The sequence below is a fragment of the Pelodiscus sinensis genome, chromosome 7 (genome assembly GCF_052426305.1).
Source record: "Pelodiscus sinensis isolate ZL-2025 chromosome 7, ASM5242630v1, whole genome shotgun sequence".
Lineage (NCBI taxonomy): Eukaryota > Metazoa > Chordata > Testudines > Trionychidae > Pelodiscus > Pelodiscus sinensis.
In genome coordinates, this window is record NC_143058.1 from 51,804,781 (window position 1) to 51,830,146 (window position 25,366).

The window sequence follows — 25,366 nt, forward strand, 5'->3', positions numbered from 1 at the left end:
CCCTAGGCAATTTATTTCAGTCTTTAACCACCTGACAATTAGGAAGTTTTTCCTAAGGTCTAATTTCCTAAACTTCTCTTGATGAAATTTAAGCCCATTGCTTCTTGTCCTCTCCTCAGAAAACTCGTTAAAACCAACAGGTATACTATAAAAAGTTACTAGGGGTGTGTATAGACTACAGGGTTTTTTTTGAAAAAACTTCCCCTGCATCTAGACTGCCACTGATTGCTTTCGAAATTAAATAGAAAGAACGCGGAGGTTTTTTCGAACGTGGTAAACTTCATTTTACGAGGAAGAATGCCTTTTTTCAAAAGTGCTCTTTCAAAAAAAAGGCATTCTTGAATGCAAACAGGGCTTTTTTTTAAAGAGAGCATCCAGACTGCTAAGGTGCTCTCTTTTGAAAGAGGCTTTTTGGAAAGATTCTTTCGAAAAAGCCTCTTTTGAAAGAGACTTGTAGTCTAGACATACCCTAAGAGTGAACTGCTATAACCAGAAGCTTTAGGAGGTAGACAAGTTAGTCTGCACAGGATAAACTTAAACAACAAATGGTCAGGTAGCACTTTATAGACTAACAAAACATGTAGATGGTATCATGAGCTTTCGTGGGCACAGGCCACTTTTCAGATGACCAAGTTTAAGTGTTAACATTTTTCCTTTAATTCTGCTCTTCATGAACTTTTCATGAAAATTCTTGAAGACTTTATTTATTGCTAAGTGCTTCTATTATCAGCTTGACAAAAGAGGCAGATAATTATTAGAGCTCAATACAAACCAATTCAGACTTTACTTCATTGTTAATAGATGCTCATTATTTAGGATCACATTTGGATGCTTGCTTTCATTCTAAACCCTGACGAATCACTTTGGGGTATTCAAAGTTAGGTTAAGATGTGGTGATTGTGTATGCCCCCTTGTTCAGAAATATTCTTGTTTTGACCTGTGTATGGGCATAAAGAGCTGTGGGACTATTGCCATTTGTTAATTACATTAAAGCAAATTGAGTGGATTGTGACTGAGAGGAGAAGGTGAGAACAAGGCTCAGAATTTTATCGCATGACAATGGAACCTCCTGTTACAAGGTTTCTCCTTAATCAGCACAACCTGACAGACATTGCTTTTGGGTGGAAAAGTGAATAATTCATTAAAATAACTAATTTAAATTGTTCTATTTTGCGAATGATTTCTGATGAGGTGAGAAACGCACGCCTTGAACTATTTCTTATTGAACCCATGCTAATAAAGAATCATTCCTAATCAGGTTTCACCTGTGTGAGCTGAGCAGATTGCTGCAACAAAGTTACCCTTTTAAGCTGGTATAACCGGACAGGGGCATTTGCATTACTTGAGAAAACAATGTCCTGAGCTTGCAAAGAGAACCACAAAGATGAACCTTTTAACTTCAGTGGCGTGTAAGTGCACTTTACTCTGCCTTTGCAGGTCTATTTGTAGGATGGGGGCATAAAGAGCATTATGCTTGACTATGCCCCTCAACCTGAGCTGTGTGTGGAGGATTCTCCTAATTCCCTGTAGAAGGGAAGGCAAAGATGTATTCTATCAACTTTATGAAGATCAGTAATTAAATTTAATAGAAGTCTGCATCTCTGTGGCACCATCTAGCCTTTCCCTAGAGCCTGCAAAGGCAGGGCTGATCCTTTCACCACTCCAATGCAGGACTCAAGATTAATATAATCCTGAATGCTGGGTATGAGAGAAAGATATCTGAGAGACAAGGTAGGGATAAGTAATTGATCCTGTGGTTTCACCAGATTCCAGGGACTGTGTAGGTCCTGGGAGCATAAATCTTGTCACTGATGTTCTGGTCTATGGAAAACTCCATGAGGGGAAATCTCCGATTCCTTCTTCCTGTTGGCTGGAGATTTTCCATGAGAACTCTTCTTTATTGGAGACAGGTAGCTACAGAGATGAGTAGTCAAATTCCTATGTAGTCTTGAGGATTCACGTCCAAAGTGCCCTTGTTTGCTTTTGCTTTTCTTGCCCGTAATAGTTAGACAATGAATTTCTGTGCTAGTGTGCTTTTTTAAAATTGCAATGTCAAATGTGACATTGATACTCCCAGGATGAAAGAGGTGAATAACTTCATTATAAATTACTATGGGAGTTGGGACTGAACCCTGGAATACTGGATATTTGGTAGTGAGAAATGAGCAGAAAAGAGACTGTTCAGAATGTAGATATCATCTTGGACGACCTGGAATGGTAAATGAACAACCAGTGTAAGAAAATGATGAACAATTTTGTTGTTTTGTAAATATGATGACTTCAGAAGCAAAGGAGAGCACACAGGCAATGCCTCCCTCTAGTCCCCGCTCCCAACCAGGTTGAAAACTGAGGGGAGAAAATATGCAGTCTCAATTTTTTCCATTGATGTTCCACATTTTAATTACTTCAACCCTCTCAGAAAATATCACCACTCCCACCAAAAACCTGCTCAGTCTGCATCAGATTTGAAATACATGGCAAGGGCAGTGGAGATCCCCACTGCCTCTAGACCTACACATGCCTCCATCTTTCTTTCCTTCTCCACAGCATGAAAGCATGAAACAGTACCCAATCTTTTGTATGTATATAGAGTATGTATATACCTAAACATGGATATATTTTTCTATGCACTATGGTTTGAATTCATTTTCCAATATTCTACAAGGACTATTGCAGATAAGATATCAAGAGCCATAGCTGTATAAAATATTCAAATAATTAAAGGAAATCAATCAACAATTTAATTAAAAATCACACAATCACATCAGTTATTCTGTTTAACAACACAAGATAATTAATTCAGTTCCTGAGTGATCCTATTCTTATGCAATTATGAAACAGAAAGGACAAAGAAGAATTCAGTCCCGTTAACCTGCTATTTTAGCTATCATTAGAGAAATGGTGTCATTGTTTTAATCTGTACTCATCTATGGCAGTAGCAATGTTGTTACTCAAGTCTTTATAGCATCAAAGTATTTATTAGAGGTACCTGTTGTACACCGATTAAGAAAGATTAAAAAAAAAACCAAATTTAGTTTATTTTCCTGCAAGAACCAACAAGTATTATAGGCATGGATAGATTGTTAGCATTCCTGCGTTAGGGAAACATCCCCCATCCCTGCCCCTTCTGACCAAAGCCCTGATTTTTTGCATCCACCAGCCCCACCATTCTGGCCACTGGCTTCCAACACATCTCACTGTGGCTGCTGGCACCTGATTCCCAGCCACAGAGTCCAGCGTTGCTGGGCATTGTGGTCCCAGACCCCAAGCAAAAGCCCTGCCCCCAGCACCGTTGGAGCCAGTGCTGAGTGGCCAAAATGTCCCCAGGAGTGCACTGTGGCTCCCAGTCTGCCTGCCTTAATCTCTGGGAGCATCCAGGAGGGTGCCTACAGATAAAGCATAGGCAAGGCCTCCTCAGGCAGTTTGGGAAGGCAATGCCGAGGATTCCCAATGCCCATGATTGTAGGTTAAATTTTGCAGTATTAAAGCCACATGAATATGCCTCCATGTATTTTTGCTAATACCCAAGGAAATTTTCATCAACACAAAATCTTGCCTTGGTACTCAGTTTAAATCATGGGAACTAGAAACTATGAGAGTCCCGTCTCTAGGTCGTGATAAACATTCCTTCACTAGATTGCTTGCTTGTTCCTCAACTGTGTTTTAAATTATGGTCCTTTTATTCTCAATGTGAAGTAGGTATAAATTGAAATAAACAGATGTGTGGATATCAGCAAAACACTGAAATGTCTACAGATCTCTTTGCAAGTAATTAATGTCCTTTAAAATGTGATAATATTTACTTGCAAAGGCAAAATCATGAAACTCCTCATAATGTGGTCTTTGTAGCAGAAGAAGAAATATTGTTGGGAAGTCTCTTGGGTACCGTTCGTTTTCTTTCTGTGATGAGCTATAAAACTCACAGAAGTGAAGGGCAGTAGGGGGATCTCAAGAAGTCTTGAAGTCCATCCCTTTGTTCTGAAGTGGGACCAAGCAAATTTAGACCATCTCTGACAAGTTTTGGTTTAACCTGTTCCTAAAAATCTTCACTGATGAGGACTCCACAGTCACTCTCGGAAGTTTGTTTACAGCTTAACTATCCTTTTTAGAGCTAGAAAGTTGCATCTAATTGAAATCTCTTTTACTGCAGATTAAGCCATAACTTCTTGTACTACCTTCAGTGGACATGGAGACCAACTGATTATGGTCATCTTTAAAACAGGCCTTAACATATTTGAGGACTAATATCAAGGTTCCCCTCAATCTTCTTTTCTCAAGACTAAACCTACACAGTTCTTGTAACTTTTCATCATAGGTCAGGATTTCTAAACCTATCATTTTTGTTGCTTTGTCATGGATTCTCTCCAGTTTGCCCACATCTTTCCTAAAGTGGGGAACCCATAACTGGAAGTACTCCAACTGAGGCTTCACCGGTGCTGAGAAGAGCAGGACAGTCACCTTACATGTTTTACATATAACTCTTCTCTTCATGCACTGTAGATTATTAGCTATTTTGTAACTGCATCAGATTGTTGACTCATCTTCAATTTGTTATTCACTGTAACTCCAACATTAGCAGTATTCACAACTAGTCAGTTATTTCTTCATTTTGTAGTTGTGCATCTGACTTTTCCTTAAGTACTTTGTACTTATCTTTATTGACTTTCATCATGTTGAATTCAAACTAATTCTCCAACTTGTCAAGGTTCTTATGAATACTAATCTTGTCCTCCTATGTGCTTGCAAATTCTCCCAGCTAGGTGTCATCCACAAATTTTCTAAGTATACTCTCCTTCCATTATCCAAGTTCAGTAATGAAAATAGTGAACATTAATCCCCAGGATTGCCCCTGTGGGACCTCTCTAGATGTGCCCTCCCAATTTGACAGCAAGCTATTGACAACTAGTCTTTGAGTGCAGTCTTTCAACCAGTTTCACACCCATCTAGACTGCATTTCCCTAGTTTGCTTATGAGACTTTCAAGTGTTACTATATAAAAAACCTTAGTAAAATCAAAATAGATCTCGTCCAATGGGTTCCTCTCATCCAGTTCACTAATCCTCTTAAAAGAAGGAAATTAGGATGGTTTGGCATGATTTGTTCTTGACAAATCCAGACTGGTTATTCTTTATAAGATTATCTTCTAGTTGCTTACAAATTGATGGTTTAATAACCAATAGTTAACAATACAAGTATTTTAAAAGAGTAACAGGAAGTAGACAGGAGTGGTTAGAAAGATTCTAGAAGATTCTATAGAGGAGCAGTCAGCAAAATAACTTCATGTTCCTCATTGTGTCTGAGATACATGACAGTATATTTTTCTTGATCTACACAGTATATTTTTATCTATAAAAGGACCACTTAGTTTTACTTTTCAGACTCTCTAGGCATATGATTGGTAGTTTGTATAGTCCTACATGTATTTTTGTTGTTCAAATTCTTACATCATGTCTTAGAATGTCTCAGGGGTCACTGCAAGAGCCTTGCTTTCCAGTATCATTAATGAAACCCTGCACAGTGTGGATGGAAGAAATTCAAATTTTTATGAATGCCGATGACTATTCATTTACTACTTACAGTTTTATTAATATCTCTTTGCTGTCTTCTCTGAAACAGCAAAATGAACAGTACAATAATCTATTCCTCTGTTTCTCTCAATGGAGATAAAACTAACTACTGCATGCTGTTTCTACAAGGAAATTTATCTGTTTAATACTTGTACAAATATGTTTAGATCTATGTTATACTTTAAGGATTGCCTTTTAATAAATTATTACAGGTTAATATATTTATAGACATTGCATAGATTGAATATATATGGAAGTATCTTGGAAATAATTAATTTACTGTATTATAGTTATAAAACTCTTCCAGAGGACCCTGTGATTATTTCCTTTATTTTAAGGGCAGCACACTTCATTTTTTACATCTTATCTATGTTCTATAAACCATCTATAATGAAACAAGCAGGCTTTAAAATAAAACTAAGGCAAATGTAGCTGTGATCAACCAGTGTCTAGATCAGGGGTTGGCAACCTTTTCAAACCAAAGAGCCAAACTACATCAAAATTCAGAGCAAGTGGTCAACAAAGAGCTGTATAAGAATGCCCATTTGCATGCCTGAAAAAATACAACTTAATATCATTGATAATTGACATGATTAATAATGGCATAAATTGTTCCCACAGACTTTATTTAATGGGACTTCTACTGCTGCATTTTTTGCACATTTCTTTGAAGTTTACATCATAACTGGTCAAATCCAGCTTCATGCACGTATTCAGACTGTCTTCTGTCATCTTATGACAGGGGTCTGGGAATGTGGGGGTGCAGGAGTCTGGGTTGAAGTCTGAGTTGGGGTCACAGGGCAGGAGATTTGGGTGTATGATGCACTCAGGGCACAAAGTTGGAGTGTGTGAAGGAGCAGGAGTGTTATGACAAGTAACTGGGGATATGGAGGTGCAGGAGTTTGGGGATGTTGGGGCATGAGGAGCTCAGGGCAGGAGGTTCAGTTGTATGATGGGCTCAGGCCTGGTGTATGGGCGGTGCAAGAGCATTATTACAAATTGGAGCTGGGCCCCAATTAGGGGTTTGTTGGCCAGGTGTGACAGGGTGGAGCAACCCCGCCACCAGCCGTGGGCGGAAGGACCGTCCATGGCTGTAAGAACCGCCGGGTCTGAGGTGGCAGCCCCGGGGAACCCACCTCCGGTCTGGTCTCGAGACGGGCAGGGGCCGGGGAAGACTGCGGCTGGCTGGCCCGAGGGCGGGAAAGATGGTGCGCCGCAGCGCTCAGGGATGACGTCAGCTGACGTCATTGGCGCGACATGCAAAATGGTCGCCGGGAACCCAGAAGTGGGGGAAACAGCCCAAGGGGAGGATAAAAGGGGCTGGATGGGCCAGTGAGGGGGGGAAGGGAACAGGAGAGGAATGGAGGGGTAGATACCGGGCTTGGGGAGGAACCAGCAAGCTGGGAGCCCTAGTGGCTCACCCCAGGGTGGAGTGGGGAGAGTTGAGCTCGCCGTCGGCGGGGTTGTGAGGCCCAGGGAGGGTCACGGAGCCCGTGAGCAGGTGAGTTTAGGGGCAAGCCCCCACCTGCTTCCACTGGGAGTTACAACTCCTAGTGTTAGGGCCCTGGGCCGGGATTCGGGAGCGAGGGAGAGCCTGGACCACACCCCGCTGGCAGCAGCTGGCGCATTAAACCCAAAGCCTTCCTTGTTTTGGCGTTTCCTTTTGTTGGTGATACGGTCGGGACCAGCGGGTGGACCGTGACACCAGGTTTCATTTTTAAATAAAGTAAAACATTATGTCCAACGCAAAAGGTTTCAACATTCTTTATTTATGGCAGAGGTGAGGAACCTTTTTTTTGGTCAATTGCTACTGGCCCACAGAAAAATCAGTCGGGGACCACATAAATAAAGCTTAATAAAGCTTCCCTAAATGGTCACTGTCAAAAGGACAGATAATGTTCTTTCTGTCCTATGAAAATGAGTCTTCCCACTCATTTCCCATTAAATTCTCCTTGTCCACAACAGATTTCTTCTATGATGAAGTCAATTCTGGGAACCTGAGCAAAGAGAATTTATATCTCGATGTCTTGGAAGTTATCTTTTTACTTATACTTGAACTAGCCATGTTCCCTCATTGAAATTTGACTTAATACTCCCTACCAAACAACATCACAGACCTTCATGAAGATTAATATACTAACTCTCTGTCGACATTGAAAAGAGTTTTGAGTTCATTTGTTCAGATGTATTTTCTTTACTGTGATGTATTCTGGTTGTGTTATCTTACAAAAACTATTCAGCCAAACAATTACATTACTATAGACTAAAAATAAAGACTTAAAGACATAAAATGATTGCAAAAGAATGACCAAGCAAATTATTTTTGAATATATCTAAAACTGATATACTAATAATTGTGCACAGGAGATAGAATGAAAGGAATAGTATATCTGATTATTATTTCCTAATTGTGCATAGGAGACTTAGTTGTGGATCAGCTCACTAATAAAGGCTTGTCCACACTAAGTCAGATCAAATTTATTAAGGTCAATTTTCTAGTACCCAATTTTCTAAAGGCAAAGGTGCATGTGCTGACTGTGCACAAGAATCTGACATAGTTGAATATCATGCATCCCCAGTAGGGTGGCTACTGTCAACTTTGAGAGTGATGCTCTGTCAATAGCTATCCCACAGTTCCTGCTGCACCTTTGCATTCTGGGTTATGCTCCCAGTGCCCTCAGGGAGCAGAAGTGCACTGAGTGGTTCTGGGTACATGTCATCTGTGCTCCCAGTGCATTCATCTCCTCCCTCCTTGAAAGAAATGGCTAAACAATCTTTTTTTGTGCCTTTTCTCCCTCAGTTATCCATGCAGATGCCATAGCAGAGTAAGCATGGAACCCATTCAGTAGAAAAACACTATGGCAATCATAGGAACTATCTTGTGCCTTAAGCCCTGGAGCTCATCCAGGACCCACTGGAATAAGGAAGAATCTTGGGAGGCCATGAAAATACTCTTCTGTGAAGCACTTGATCTGAGCAATCAGCAAATGCTGTCAATATATTGGTCCTATTGACATAGTGGCATTCTGGTTCTGGTGCCACAAGATAAGTACAGAGAAGTAGGGTCACATCATTGTGCAGCTGTGGAACAATCAGGAGTGGCTGAAAAACTTTCGCATGCATCAGGCCACGTTCATGGAATTTTGTGAATTGCTTTCCCCCGAACTGAAGTGCAGCAACATCAGAATGAGATCTGCTCTGACAGCTGAGAAGCATGTAGCAATAGCCCTGTGGAATCTTGCAACACCAGACAGCTACCGTATTTTAGTGAATATAACCCGTGGAGTATACTTGGGTGCGGGGTATACAAACTTTATTTACATACCAGCTCACCGCCCAGTTCCTCCGCAACTATAGGAAGGGGCAGCAGGAGCGCTCATCTGGCTGTGCAGGAATCGGGTGGTGAGTGCTTCCCTACCCGTTTCCTGTGCAGCCTCCGGAAGGGGGAGTGCTCACCACCCGATTCCTCCACAGCTGTAGGAAGGGGCAAGGAGAGTGCTCATCTGGCTGCTCAGGGACCAGCAGTGAGCACTCCCCCGCCTGGAGGCTGGTGGCTGTGCAGGAACCAGGCAGTGAGTGGCTGACCACCACCATAAATACACCCCCAGCACAGCCTTTTATACCCCATGGGTTATACTTGTGCGTGGGGTATACAAGATTTTTTTAACTCAAAAAGCAAAAACTGTGAGGTATAGTCTGATGCGGGGTATATTTGGGTGCGGGATATATTTGCTAAAAGATGGTACTGGTCAGTTGGGAATCAATTCAGAGTGGAGAAATCTACAGCAGAGGCTGTTGTGATCCAAGTAGCCAAAGCAAGGAATACTCTTCTGCTACAAAGATTAGTGATTCTGGGAAATGTGCAGGACATAGCGGAGAACTTTGAAACAATGGGGTTCTTTAACAGTGGTAGGGTGATAGATGGAACACACACCTCTGTCTTGGCATCCAACTACCTTGTCAAGGAGTATATAAACCACACGGTGTACTTCTCAATGGTGCTGCAAGCACTGGGAGATCATATGGGCCGATTCACCGACGTCAGCATGGGATGGTCAGAAAAGGTGCACGACATCTTTAGGAACTCCTGCCTCTCCAGAAAGCTATAAGCTGGAATTTTCTTCCCAGACCAGAAAATTAGCATTGGTGATGTTGGAATGCCAAAGTGATCCTTGGTGACACAGCCGATCCCTTACTCCCCTGTCTTATGGAGTTGTCACAGGCAGTCTGGACTACCTGAAGTAAGGAGTAAGGAATAAGGAGCAGTTTAACTACAGGGTGAGCAAGTGCAGAATGGTGCTAGAATGTGCTTTTGGACATTTAAAGGAAAGGTTGTATAGTTTATTGACTAGGTTAGAGCTCCACAAAAGCAACATCCCCACAGTTGTGGCAGCCTGCTGTGTGCTCCATAATATCTGTGAAAGTAATGGGGAAAGTTTTATGCCAGGGTAGGTGGCAGAGGCACAGTACCTAGTCAGTAATTATGAGCACCCAGACACCAGGACAGTATGGAGAGCACATCAAGGAGCACTGCAAATCAGAGAAGCTTTGAAAAACAGCTTTGTAAATGGCCAGAAAGTGATATGACAGTTATACATGTTGCTCTTAACGAGGTGCCCCCTGCATTAAGTGCACTTATCTGTAAAACCAGTAAACCCCACCCCTTCAACACAAGCAATAAAGGGAATCTTGCTGATAAATCATATATTTTTATTTAGGGAACACAGGAAAGCAGAGACAGAAAAGGAATTCAGGGTGGGAGCTTTGGGGGTGGGTGGGAGAGAAGGGAAAGCCGCATATTACAATCCCCCTGTGCAGCAATCACAGGTGCAAGGACAGATTTTTGCACTGGGACAGATTCCTGTCCCCATAAAGCAATGAAGTCCAGGATCTCCTGCATGCTTCATGTTGGTTCTTGTTTATGACTCTGGGCATTCGTGGTTAGGTGTGCTGCTGAGATTTGCTGTATGTTCTGAGGTCTGGTCATCACACTGACCATGCAGGAAATTAAATTCAAATTTTTCCAGGGCTTTTCCTATGGTTCTGGAGAGCAGCAGAATTGAAAGAGTGGACCAGAGTGGTCACAGCAGGGCACTGTAAGATATTTCTTGGAGGCCAAGAAATTGACTTGCACAGCATCTAAACTACCCCAAAGTTAACCATGCCAGATTGAATTTAGCTTTACTCCTCATGAAAAAGCAGGAGTACTGAAATAGACTTTAATGGCCCTTAAAGTCTACCAAATGTGTTTGGTGTGTGGACTCGTTGTTTAGAAAATCTACATAATGTAGTTAAGTTCAACCTAACCTCCCAGGCCTAGCACTTGTATAACCCCACCATTAAAATGGGCATACACTGAAGTCAGCAGTATTCATTTAAGTGTAAATGTTAGAACATTTTATCTGTCTTAGCAGTATGATGGGATTTCTGCTTGCCTGTATTTGACATTGAATAGGTTTTTAACAATAAAGCTTTTAGCTATTGGACTCAAAATAATTGCAATATTGGATGGCAAGCTGTTCCTGAAATGAAAAAAGGTTATTTGGGATGTTGAAGGTATTCAGATCACAATGGAGAACATGGGGACCGAGGATGCTGATCAATATTGAAGGAACCAAACTGGTGCTCAAGAGATGGAATTAGTCAGGCAGAGCTCAGAAAAGAAACTGCTTTTGAACGATGAGTCTCAGGAGTGCACATAATGATGAGTGACTAATATATGCTCCACTGTTCAAAAACAGTCACCTGAAACACCCCAGTGCCTTTGAGATATTTGATGTACAGGCAGTCCCCGACTTACGCGGATCCGACTTATGTCGGATCCGCACTTACGAACGGAGCTTTCTCGCCCCGGAAGTCGGGGCGAGAAAGCCCCGTTCGTAAGCTGCTCCGGTGCCCCTGGTCTGCTGGAGACCGTCTCCAGCAGACCAGGGGCACCGGGCGGGTTCCCGCGCTTCTGAGGCTTTGCCAGAGCAAAGCCTCGGAAGCGCGGGAACCGCTGCTGCTGCCACTTGGGTGCCGGTGCCTGTGGTCTGCTGGGGACCGTCCCCAGCAGACCACAGGCACCGGGACCCAAGCGGCAGCAGCGGGCAGGTTCCCGCGCTTCTAAGGCTTTGCCAGAGCAAAGCCTCAGAAGCGCGGGAACCCCCGCTGCTGCCGCATGAGACCCGGTGCCTGTGGTCTGCTGGGGACGGTCCCCAGCAGACCACAGGCACCCGGGCTGAAGCCGTAGCCGCGGGGGGGTCCTGCGCCTCTGAGGCTTTGCCAGAGCAAAGCCTCAGAGGCGCGGGGAACCGCCGCTGCTGCCGCTTCAGTCAAAGCGGCAGCAGCGGCGGTTCCCCGCGCCTCTGAGGCTTTGCTCTGGCAAAGCCTCAGAGGCGCGGGACCCCCCCGCGGCTGCGGCTTCAGTCCGGGTGCCTGTGGTCTGCTGGGGACCGTCCCCAGCAGACCACAGGCATCCAGACTGGAGCGGCGGCAGCAGCGGCGGTTCCCCGCGCCTCTGAGGCTTTGCTCTGGCAAAGCCTCAGAGGCGCGGGACCCCCCGCGGCTGCGGCTTCAGTCCGGGTGCCTGTGGTCTGCTGGGGACGGTCCCCAGCAGACCACAGGCACCCTGACTGAAGCCGCAGCCGCGGGGGGTCCCGCGCCTCAGAGGCTTTGCCAGAGCAAAGCCTCAGAGGCGCGGCACCCCGCTGCCGCTGCGGCTCTGCTCCCCGTGTCCCTGGTCTGCTGGGGGGGGGGGCGCAGCTAGTGTGCTCCCCCCCCCCAGCAGACCAGGCTTTTGTTTTGGACTCTGGGGCAGAGCAGCTGGGGCGCTGCCGATTGGTCCTGCAGCGCCTGTGGGCACTACTGGACCAACCGGGCAGCACCCCAGCTGCTCTGCCCCAGGTCCTGATTCAGCCGCTGCTGGTCAGTTTCAGCAGTGGCTGAATCAGGACGTCTGGGGCAGAGCAGATGGGGTGCTGCTGGGTTGGTCCAGTAGCACCCCAGCTGCTCTGCCCCAGGCGTCCCCAAGTCAGCTTCTGCTGAAACTGACCAGCGCTGACTACAGGAAGCCCCAGGCAGAGTTGCTCTGCCCCGGGCTTCCTGGAATCAGCTGCTGATCAGTTTCAGCAGCAGCTGACTTGGGACGCCTGGGGTTCTTAAGTTGATTCTGTATGTAAGTCAGAACTGACGGTCAGTTTCAGCAGTGTCTGAATCTGGACGCCAGTTCCGACTTACATACAGATTCAACTTAAGAACAAACCTACAGTCCCTATCTTGTACGTAACCCGGGGACTGCCTGTATATCCAGACAAGAATTGTACTTGCACAACTCTATAGACATATTCTCTGAATCATGGATGTAGAACCTCAGGCCCAGGGGCTGGATGTGGCCTGCCTGGATCTGTCCTCCAAGGTCAGGGCCCCCCACAGCATTGGGGAGCCCATGTCGGCGCTTCATCTCCCCTGCTACCCCAGCACAGGGCTGGAGCACACAATCTACTAAGCTGGCCCCCCCCAGGCTCTGGTGTGTGAGGGGAATGTCTTCTTCCTTCTTGGTTGGGGAACACAGTGAGGGGTTTGGGGTTTTTTTTGCTTCTCGCTTGTGTGTGGCCCCCAATCGATTTTTCTGTGGGTCAGTGGCCCCAACCCCAAAAAAGGTTCCTCACCCCTGCTCTAAATCCTCCAGTACAGCTGCAGTTAAATGTACTACAAATAGGTGCTATGGAGAAGCTTTCTAGCACAGGAGTTCACAAACATCACACTATCACCATATACTACACACAGTTGTTTAGACAATGTAAGAATCTTTTTATGAAGTTTGGGATGCATGTGGGTATACTTCCCATATCTTAGGGTATGTCTAGACTACAGGCTTTTGTCGACAGAAGCTTTGTCAACAGATACTGTCAACAAAGCTTCTGTCTACAAACAGCATCTAGACTACATCCAGTTCTGTTGACAAAGCAAGCTGCTTTGTTGACATGCCAGTGTAGACACAAAGGACAGTGTAGATACAATAACGCCTTCTGTCGACAGACCTCTGTCGACAAAAGGCGTTATTCCTCGTAGAATGAGGTTTACAGCCGTCGACAAAACTGCTGAGTTCTGTCAATGTTATGTCGACAGAACTCAGCGGCAGTGTAGACGCAGGTATAGTTTTGTCGACAAAAGTCCACTTTTGTCGGCAAAACTCTGTAGTCTAGACACACCCTAAGTGTATACTTTTGGTTCTAGTGGATTCCTTGAAGGATCCTATTGCTTCTTCAGTAAACTTCTTTGGGATAGCTTTTTTATGGGGGGGAGGGAGGAGTGTGATTTTGTGTTTAAAGTTCAGGTGTGGGAATCTGGAAACCTGAGTTTTCTTAGCAGTTATATTCCCCCTTTCCCCACCCAGGATTCTTGGTATACAGTTAATTTTCTTATTCCATTACAGTCTACATGGTGCCTTCATCTCCAAATGTAGTATTACCTCCCAATCTAGCTTCAGAGGGGTAGCCGAGTAAGTCTGTAACTGGAAAAACTTAAAAAACAATGAATAGTCTAGCAGCACCTTAAAGACTAACAAAACATGTAGACGGTATCATGAGCTTTCGTGGGTACAACCCTTCTTCATCTGAACACTCATGATACCATCTACATGTTTTGTTAGTCTTTAAGGTGCTGCTAGACTATTCATTGTCTCCAGTCTAGGTTCAGCAAACCCCTATTATTAAATCTACCCCCAATCAGGACTTCAGTCTTCTGCAATTTTTCTAACACCCATCAAATATTTTCTCTGATTTGATACTGGATTCAAAGAGAAGAATACATAACATTATAAAAGGAAACAGAAATTGTAAATAGTCAATGCCAGAAACTTTTAGGTCTTCCAGTGTGCCTTTTTTTAAAATAACAGGATTTTCAGGGCAGTGGCTGTTTTTGTATGTATTCTTGTAGGAGGTTGGAATGGCCACCCTCTGAGCCGGAGGCGGAGTAACCCCTCTGAGAGCCATTTTGGGGCCAGCCTAGCCCTGCCCCCTCACCTGACCAGAAGTCAAAGGGCAGGGCTAGGACTATAAGAAGGCTGCCGCGGAGCTCAGTGAGCGGCCAGCCTCCGAAGGAGCCGGAGGCCTGTCTGGAGCGCCTGCCTGGGGAGGCTAAGCCCCGGGCTAGGCCACCCGTAGCCACCTTCCCGGAGGCCGGCCAAGGCTTCCCTGCCCGGGCTACTGAGGCCTGGCCAGGCCCGCCATCAGAACCACCCACGGACCCAGAGGACGGGACCACGCCGCTGGACCCGCTGGAACCCCGATGGGTACGGGAACGCCGGGGCCGGACAAGCCCGCAGGACGCTACAGAGCTCCGACCTCTTGACCCCTGGGTTGGGCCGCCTGGACCCTGCTGGGATGACACCGGCCTCGACTTCTCGACGGAACTGTTGGAGCTACAGGTACCGGGGAAGGGGGAGGCGAGAAGTGGCCCAGGGGGTAGCCGGCGGAGAGCCGCCCATGGCCAGCAAGTTATGGGCCGGAGCCCTGCTGAGCCAGTCGCAGCTGCCTGGCTGCATTCAGGGCCCCTGGGCCGGGGCGCAGTGATGTGGGTGGGCCTGCGCCCCCCTGACCCCCCCTCACCGCGGCTGCTGACACCCTACCAGGCCCGCTCCTGAATGAGGAGCTCCTACGAACTTGGGTTGGCTGGGCCGCCCTGCTCGAGGGCGCAGGTTTACCTACAGTGCGTCTGGGACCGACCATGTGTCGGGTGGGACCTCTTAAAGGGGCAGGACTAAATTGCGCAACCTGCCCTGAACGGTGCGATCATAGACTTGCTGGGAGGGGTGAACTTATCCCTCTGCGGCCCGGACCTGGAGCAAGGCCGGGCACGCGAACGATTACCTCTCGTCCTGACCTGAAGAAAGGCGGGGAAGAGGCTTGTCTCCGGCCCCCAGAAGGGGGGAAAGGCTTTGGCTGTTGTGGACATTGCTGGAGGGCAGTGTCCAGAAAGGGATCCGGCCAGCCGTGCTGATTTCCCCAATTCGACGGCAGGTGGCGCGGTGGCGAGTGGGAAGTTGCCACAATTCTGTACACAGCACTGAGCACCTTGTCAGCACTTAAAGGATGAATTACTTAAAAAAGACCATTTCATGAATCAAAGTCTCACCACTCCAGCTGTAATATTTATGAATTAATTAGCATTAAGAGTTTAATGCTCCACCACTAATCCTTATCTTGGGAATAACTAAGTGTTAGAGATTTAGCTGATTTCCCCCCCCCCTCCCATTAGCGTAGGTGTGAGACATGCTTAAGGAACTGGGATATGCTTTTGATATGTTCTCACATGAGTTAGCACTGTAGTGCCAAACTGTTTTCAAATAAAACAATGACTCTTGGACATTTTAATTGGCATTGTGGGCTGAATTTCCAATTCTATGCCCCAGGAATAATTGTCAGAAACTACCTTAAACTGTCATTTAAAGGAAAAACATAAAAAAATCCTACCATGAGTTATTGAATGCTATTGGCACCAGAGTCTATAAAATAGGTTTACATACCTATAGATGGTTTTTAGAGCTAAGCTAAACACTCATAATAAGCATATTAAATGAATTTCATCTCTTCTTCTGTTCACAGATTACCCATCAACAAGGTAAAGATTTCTTAAAGTTTTTCTAAAGTTGTATCTAAAAAAGTTTCTGAAAGTTATTTACCAGATGATTTCTACAAATAATCCTTGGTTTATAGATTGCCCATGTTCATGAAAATTCAATCAGTTTTGATGTAATATACATTTTACAGGATGCTGTTCCTGTCGCTTAATAAGGTCAATCTGATTAACAGAAGAAGGTTTCCAGTGTGACTACTTATGACTATGAATAAAAAATTTGCTTTTGGTGGTAATCTCCATTTTTCTTTAAAAATTCACCATTCTCTTAAACGTTCCTGGCAGGAAATTTGTTTGCACAGAGCATGAGCACAACTGAATCAAATTTATTAATAAACATGGCAATTTGTGCAAGATTTTACAGTCTTTGCCCAACTCTAGTGGGGATTTCTAGCTTTCCATAGTGATGATTGTCCCTCAGATGTAGCTGTCCTTGCACATAGAATGGATGCAGAATGCCTGTGGGATTTACTCTGGTGTAGCTGACAGCCAGGCTATCTCTTGCCATTACTGTGTGAAATTTCTCTACACTTTACACAAATAGAAAATATACCTATTTTGAATTCTGATTCCTTGTCATTTACTGAGGTGACTCCATCTGTTTCAGTAGTTATTCCTGATGACACGGCAATGAGAGGAGAATGAAGCCATATGAAAATGTTAACAGGAAATACTTTTCATCCCTCCAAATTATTTTTCTCTAATTGTCATAGGGTTTAATACTGTGAATATTGGTTTTCATGTGAAACTTTCCTTCTAGAGGAGGGGAACATTGCACTGTTCAAACTCTATAGAATTACAAAATAATTTTAATTGTAAATTCGACCCCATCATTGTGCTATGCCACCATCTGCATTTCATTTGCATTGCTAATCCGCTCTTCATTTGCCTTCTTCCGACAAAAGCTGTAGTGTAGACGTAGCCCTGAGGTCCATCATGTTCCAGGAGTGCATCTAGCTCTAATTGATGGAGAGCAGGAAAGGAAAAGGATGATGCTGCCTACTTCCCACAAGATTCTGTAATGTGGATTTTGGGATGGGGTGAAGGAGATGAAGGATCAAGACTATACAGTAGCCCCACACAGAAACAGAAGTGCAGCTGACCAGCTGATTATCCTTTCAGATTGGAAGAAGTTGAGATCTCCTGGGTGTTTTTAAGAGAAGATAAGCTAGCTGGGTTTCTTCCTACCGTCCAAGAAGACTTGCCGTTTGTATAGTAGTGAATATGGCTCTTATCTCCCTTCACATGAGGGAGAGAGAAATATGACCTTGAACATGTAAAAGTGGATCAGGTTGTGAGATAGGCATAGACTGGGAGAAAGCAGAGATCAGAGGGGAGGAATGAACAGGTTTGCTTATCTCCAGGGGCGGCCCGTCCATATAGGTGATCACCTAGGGTGCCAAGTTAAATGGTGGCACAATATCGTTGAGGGGTTTGGAGGTGGTGGCGCTGATTGCATGGTTTGCCTAGTGCCAGTTGCTGGCTGCTAGTCTAGGGCCGCTTCTGCTTATCTACATTAGGTGCAGTGGCTTTCCCTCAAATACTGAGGTTTCTAAAGTCTGATGACAACTTCCTTCGACTGGCTGTGCAAGTTGATTTAAAGTTGAAAGAGAACATTTGTACACATCAAGGAGAGAGAGCATCGATAGACTGACATGGAAATTCAGTGGAGCCGACAGCCTCCACAGACCAAGGTGTTTATGGGCTCCAGGAAGGGGAAGGACTGAAGGCAGAAGGGGTGGGACTGAGGGCAGCTGGCTCTCTGTGCTGCCAAGAGTATGTCATGCCCCCCCAGCCCTGAGCACTGTACAGAGCACGCAGTGATTTAAAGGGCCTGGGGCTCCAGCTACCACCACTGTTACTGTCATAATGATATTTGGTAAAGAACATAAATAAACGTCTTCTGCATGTATGCAGTACCAAATCTATCCTGCAGGTTAGACCTCCCTCAGGATCTGACTGGCTCTCAACCAGGGAGCTTGCTGGATCAGGGGAGGCCAATGCCGGCCCTTCTGCTCCCAGCTCTGCCCCACCTGCCAGACTTTGGCTCCGCTCCCCAGCCTCAGTCCTGAGCTCTGGCCCTGACTGCTGGATTCCCTGCTCCCAACACTAGGTCTTCAGTCTCTTCATCTGGGCTCTGCAGCCAGCTGCCAGGCTTTCTGCCTCTAGCCCCTGGCTTCTGGTCTCTGCGCTCAGCTAGTGGGCTTCCAGCCACCGGTCCTGGCCAGGTTCTGCTTTCAGCCACTGGGCTCCACTCCCAGCTGTTCTGTTCCCTGCCGGCCACTGGCTCCTTGCTGTTGGCCCTGGCCAGGCTCTAGCACATGACGTAGCCTCTGAGCTCCATTCCTGGTTTCCAGGGCACTGCTCTCAGCCTGGTATCTCAGCTCTCTTGTCTGGCAGCATCGTGTTCCTGCTGTGCTGGTTTCCCCACCCCCTTGAGTGCTCCAACCCAGGAGCATCCATGGGGTCCCAGATGATGCTAGACTATGGCTGTTGCCAGAAAAGAGTCCCAGGCTATAGAAATTTAACCTGTACTGAAAAAATGCTTGGAGGAATTCCTTTGTAAAATCTGGGTTGTCGAGTCCTTTAAAATAAAATACATGTCATCTGGGTGAAGATCTGACAGAGAAAGGAGACAGATGGTAACACTCCTCCATTCTCTAAAAACATAATATAATAAAAGTTTTGTTCTAGCAAGTAGTTTCATTTTAAGCAGTATTTGAGCTGCTTTGTTGCAAGTGATTTTCTCCATGGCTTGGTACAGAATGGCAGTATTTAATTGGTGTGACTATCCTTGGGGGCCTTCTTTATTCCACACTAGTGAGTGAGAGATACTTAACTCTTCAGATATCTGCTCTGGCAATAAGGATTCCTCCACCATAATCTACTGACAATGAGTAACATAGTATTTCTGTTGTCTGTTTTGTCAAGTTCTTTAGCTATCTTATATTAAACAAATAAAGAATGAAAGTATTTAAATAGATCTTCATTTAAGTCAATTACCTGCATGTGACCTAATGCAAGTAAGGCTACCAGGGAAAGTTTGACTGGCAGCTAAGTGCTCTTTGGTCTAGTCAATTACTCAGGCTCTTAAAAGTCTGCACACCACTGAGTTTAAAATACTTTATATCTTTCAGTCTTTTATAGAAGTTCTATTGTGACTGTAGGGCAAATGATGACAGTAATGTGTAAGGTGGCCTGGTCAGGCATGTGGCGTGAAAAGAAAGATGAAACCAATATAATTGTTAAAGTCAAGTCATGAGAGCTTTTCTAGGTGGAGCAAACCTAGCCTGAGCTTGGGCTATTGTTTCCTTAGCTCAGGTGACAGTGTAGTATCTCTATCTCCCAGTTATTCCCCGGTAATTCAGATCTATTAGTCACTCTTCTCTACAGTCTGTTCCCTCTTATACCTAGTGTCTTGCCACCTCATAGCTGGGCAGGGAGCTCCTGAGTGAGGTGGAAGGTGCTGCTACTACAGCAGATCTCCAAGAGGTGTGCCAGCTATTGAAGCATCCATGGATCTGGTGCCAGCTGTGGCAGAGTTGCTCTCTCCAGGCTGCTAGATAGGTTCTTTACAGAGACCCTAAAAATGTGTGCCCCCTGCTCTCAAGGCAGATGCTGGGCAGGTGGCCCATCTAGCTTGGGTAGTGCAGCCAGTGACACACATACCTGAAGTAGAGTGCAGTTGGCTAAAGCAGGGAGTGTGGTGCAGGAGAGGAAGTATCTTTCATGCTCAGTTCCAGCTCTACTCAATTGTTTCTGTAGATTCTGGCTGGAGGGTTAGCTCTCTTATCCAGCCACTTCTTGAAGCACTAGTGCCATAAGGGCACACTGGTCTTGTGGTACAGCCTACTGCCCCCTCTCATCACAGGCCTTCCTTTAGATAGAGTAGACCCTGTGACGGACCGGGCCGTGTCTGGGCACAGCTGAGGGTGTCCGCTCAGGGTGAATTGCTCAAATCCGGGGCTCCTTACAGCCCCCAGACTGGTGAACTTTCCAAACCGGCCACAAACCAGTCCCACCAAGCGCTTCAGCAGCCTGCCTGAAGCCTCATGAGCAAAACCCCTCCGACACCCCAGCAATATCTGTGCCCCAGATGGCCCCGGGCCTCATACACAGTTGGGGGGTCCTAACACCCAATCCCACCTACCCCGAACAAGTCTTGTCCGGTTCCAAGAAACCAGCCACAGATCCCTGGTCAATTTACCCTCTGGATCTTACCCACAAATCACGTTGGGCCAATCCTTTAGAATCTATATCTAAAGGTTTATTATCACAAGAAAGAAAAGCACGAGAGTAAGGTTGTTAAAGATTAGTACGTTACATGCACCGAATCTCCCAGTCCTCGATGCAGGCTCTAGCAGAGATGTTACAGCTGCTGGTTTAAAAGTACTTGTTGCACATCCTAGCATCAGGATGGGTTCACAGGTCTTCCGGGCTCTTCGATCCCTGCAATGCTGTCTCTGGGATGAAGTGCTGAGCTGAGAAGAAAATGGCATCGACCACATGGCCTCTTTATACCCCCTTCCTGGCCTCTTCTGGTCTCAGCCGGTCACCTGGTCCTCAGCCTCTCTCTGCTGGCAGCTCTTAGGTCTCCGCCCTCATGCTTTAGGTGTGTCCTTGGCCCATCAAGTGCCATTGTCCCACAGGGCTTCGCTAATCAGCCTGTCCATAGCAATGCTTAACCACATTCTGAGAAATATTCAGCTTCCACACAGATCACAGATTCCTATCTACACACATAGACATTATACACTCACATAAATAGCGTACACAGGATCAGCAAACAACAAGCTCCCATTCAATACCCCACATGGCCCCCTTCTACATCATTTTCTGGGGCCAACACCCCCACCTAGGGGTGCAGCAGCGATCCGGCTGCTCCCCTCAAATTTGGTAACGTGACAGACCCGAGTCCTCTCCCCTTGGGTGTTGACATGAGTCCTTGGACAAGGTGCAATCTGCTTCATGGAGGGAGGTGCTGAGATAATGTGTCTTGGGTCTCCAACCCCCAGGCCTCCTTTTGGTCAATTGCTCTAAGCTGTCAGTGCCTGCACAAATCCTGTCCTTTGTGGGCTGCAGTAAGGGAGTGAACTCCATGTTTTCTCTACTTCCCTTGGTTGGCTCCTTTCTGACTTTCTAAGACGAGTTGCTGCCTATTTCCTCAGTATTAGTCAGATCCCCACAGCCTCATTTTACAAGTCCAAACAGTTCCCGCTCCAGGGAGCACAGGGATAGTGTCCTCTTGCTCCCCAGACTGGGGAGGAAATCAGGACTATGGCTCCCCCTCATGTCTGACTGGCCTGTGAATCTGCTTCAGCCTCATGGCTAAGGGTGAACACTTTGCCCAAGGACATTGAAACCTTTGAAGAAGTGGAGCGGCCAAGGCCAAAATTCCCCCCCTCTCTCTGCTGCCAGGTACTCTTTCTTCTGGCACCCCAGCAGTGTCTGGTGGGCAAAATGTGTAATTGCAGCACCTCCACAGCAGACTTATTCTGTGGTGGGAAACATTTGCAGAGGATATGAGTTCTGGGCTTATGTTTCTTTTGTTGAAAAGTGGTGATGTGGCCTCTCCAGTTTTTTTAAAGGGGGGGGGGCATGGCTCCTTCACCTCCCAGTTTTGCTGACAGCTTTTACCTGTCTGTGCATGGAGCAGTATCTGGGGATTCCAGACATTCCTCCTGATGTGCTGGGACTCTGTACCACGAGCCCCATCCTTTGAAAGACTACATGGAATTTAAGAAATCAGCTTTTAGCAATGTAAAAATCCCTATGTTCATAGACCCATCTGCCATGCAGTCCCAAAGGAAGGAAAGAATAGGTGAACGAAGCTCCTGAGAGAGAAAAGGTGATGAGGTTTATAGTATTTTAAAGGTTCAGATGTACTGCTGTACCTGAATCCAAGAAATATGTATCCAGTTATATTGAAACGAAACAAATGGGAGTCTAGTAAAAATGGGAGTCTAGTTGACTGACTTAGAAAATACAGTACTAGCCAAACAGTACTTAACACCAGCATACATTCACCAACATAGCTCAACCATTTTAAGAAAGGGGTTTGATACAGTAATTCCTCGCTTAACACGTTTTCATGATAGCATGGGTTTTTTTAGGGAACGTTTTTTGAATTACACTCCCGTCCCTGGAATAACACGATTTCCCCAGCCGGCCCATTGTCGGCAGCTGCACAGGGCTTCCCCCACCTCCCTGCAAAGAGGTGGAGGGTTTGATGCTCGCTGTGCTGTTCCCCGGCGCGCCTCCCCCCTCGCTGGACGCAGTGCGGGTCCAGGCAGACCTGTCACCGGGGAATACTCCCAACCTAATCCCCCTCCCCTCTCCTCCCCTTCCCTTTCCCAGAGCTAAACACCACCCCTCACTGCTGTAACCTAGTCTCCTTTTCCCCCCAACCTTATGTCATGGTCCCAACAGACACCCCCACTTGAAACACAACCCTCACCTTTTTCCATTATTTTCAATGGGAAAATTGATCCCACAACACATTTGCACTTAACACGATCATTTTCTGAAACAGATCTATAGTGTTAAATGTGGAATTACTGTACTGAGAACTAAAATTCCAAAGACCATAGACAGCATTTTATGAACATTTCTAGGATAACTGTATTGAACAGAAGGAAGGATAGCCACCGGCACATGAGAAATATCTGAGGTATTATGGAAAAATCTGGCTATATCTAAGCACAGGAGACTCCCAGTGTGGATGACACATCTAATCAGCAAGAGTACATAGCAGCCAATGAACAAAGATAATTGATTTGACAAAGGAGACGCCAGCCCTGTATGATGTGTTTTCAGCCAGATGGGAGCAGAGAATGAGGAGAAAGTGAAGAAAGTCAGCTGTAGAACTTAGAGACAATTGAAGTTTTTTGCTGTTTAGGGACAGATAATGGCTCCAATACTCCTTCAGCCTGGGAATGTAGTAATTTCCATTCTGGATCAGACTGGAGCAGTAATCTGTCTAACTGTGACCAGTCCCAGATGCTTCAGAAGGAAAGTGCAAGGAACCTGAGTGGCAGTTATAGAATACTCTGCTCTTGGGGAAAGTTTCCTTCTGATCCCTGAAATTTGTAGAGGATTATTTCATGAAATGTCAGGGTTTATAGAGAGCTCAAAATTCTTGTTTTTCATTTTTATTATTGTAATCCTGTACAATCCTGTTTTCTGTATAAATGTCTGATTCCCCCCCCCTTTTTTATTAAATCCTTGATCTCAATGAAATCTCATGAGAGTTCAAAGAGCTAATTGTGCATTGAGGTGAAATTTATTTTGATCTATTTATTTGCTGCCTTTCAAGTTTCAAGGTACATCTACACTGCACACTTATTTCGGAATAAGCTATTGCAAAATAGAAACTCCTAAATCGCTTATTTTGAAATAATGCATCTACACAGCAAATGCCCATCGAAATAGAGCTGAGCTATTTCGAAATAGATCGTCCACACTCATTGGACACTGAATTGCATTTAAGACTACCCGGAAGCTCTTCAGGCAGGGCGTCAGGACAGCACTCACTTCTTGGAGCTGCTGCCTGAGACTATCTGAGGCTTAAGGTTAGAGACCTCCCCCCCCACCACCCCTAACAGTGGTGTCTCAGGCAAAAGAGAGGAGCCTATCTCCTTGAGGGACAGCAAACCCATTCCACTGCCTGCTGTGGTTGCCCTTGCAGATGCTACAACAGTCCAGCCATGGAGTCAGACCTGCCTCCCATCAGTCAACTGCTCTTAGATGTCATGCTGCACCTCCTGGTGCTGTTGCTATAGGCTGCCCTCATGGCTCTGGAGGAGGAGAACCCCCAGGTCATTGCGGGGCACCTCCTCTCTTCTCTCCACATGCTGCTTATGCAGCACAACCCCTCCCCCTTCCTGTACACCGCCACCTCTGGTGACTGGACACCAGTTCCAACTGGTGGGACCAGATAGTCATGGAGCAGTGGGACAACCAGCAGTGACTCCAGAATTTCCACATGCGAAAGGACACCTTTGTGGAGCTCTGAGTGCTTCGACCCTTCCCTCAGGTGAGGAGACACCAACATGCAACTTGTCATCCCCCTCCAGAAGTGGGTTACCATCACTATCTCACCATGCCAAATAGCTATCACTCTGTGGGGAACCAGCTTGGTGTGGGGCGATGGACTGTCAGGGTTGTGTTCATGCAGGTGGGTGGAGAACTGCTGGAATGGGTTACGCTAAGGAAGGGAAGAGGGGGAAGGAGAGGCTCCGGGATGGAGCTGGAACTGGTGCCAGGTTCTCACACTGCCTCTTCTGCAGAGCCCTCAGTGGCCATGGGGAGAAGGCAGGGAGTCAGAAGCAGGGGCAGCCATCAGGCAGTCGATGGCAGTGATATAAGCCACACATGGTCTGGGCCTGCTGCAACAGCTACTGCCAGGTGTTGCAGTGCAGCTCCCGGTCCTCTTCAGTCTGTGGTCCTGCCAGTTCAGAGACTGCTTGGCTGTGTGCCCTGGAGAATGTGCTCCTGCTGCAAGTCTTTTTGGGGTTGCCTTCACCTGCAGGTCCCGGGAGGTTGGGAAGATGGTGCAGGATTGTGGCTTGCATCCCACTTGCAGCTGGTCCAGCTGTGAAGAAAAGTGAGATGGGTAGTCATCCTAGGAGACGCTATGCATGTAGCCTAGCACTCATCCCTGAGCTGACATCAAAGTCTCTGGTCAGATGAAAGGGATGTGCTTTGAGCAAGGCCACCTGAGGCCTGGACAGCAGATCCTTTCCTTCAGGGACACAGATGCCCCAGGGGTAGTGTCACTATCCCCACACCCTGGGGAGACAAGCAGGCATGGGAATGTGCTGGCCAGGCCAGGAGCCTGTGGGCTGGCAGAGGAGAAGATAACTGGGTGGCTTAGCTTCCCTCCATGTCATGCACACACTGGGTCTGGCAGTGGTGGCATCCCACACAGAGAGAGGACTTGTATCCCTGACCACTGGAGGAGAGCGGCACGGGGAGTTGTGTGTGAGCAGCAGATGCCTCTTGCCATGGAAGGGGCTCCTGGGGTCCTACTTCCTTCTCTTCCCAGTAGGCTCCCCTGGTAGGGGCTGAGTCTGCCTCACTGTACTGTCCCCGGGAACGGATGCTGTCCCGAGTGCCATATGCAGCACTGGTGTGTGTGTGTGTGTGTGTGTGTGTGTGTGTGTGTTATGATGGCTTGTGGTG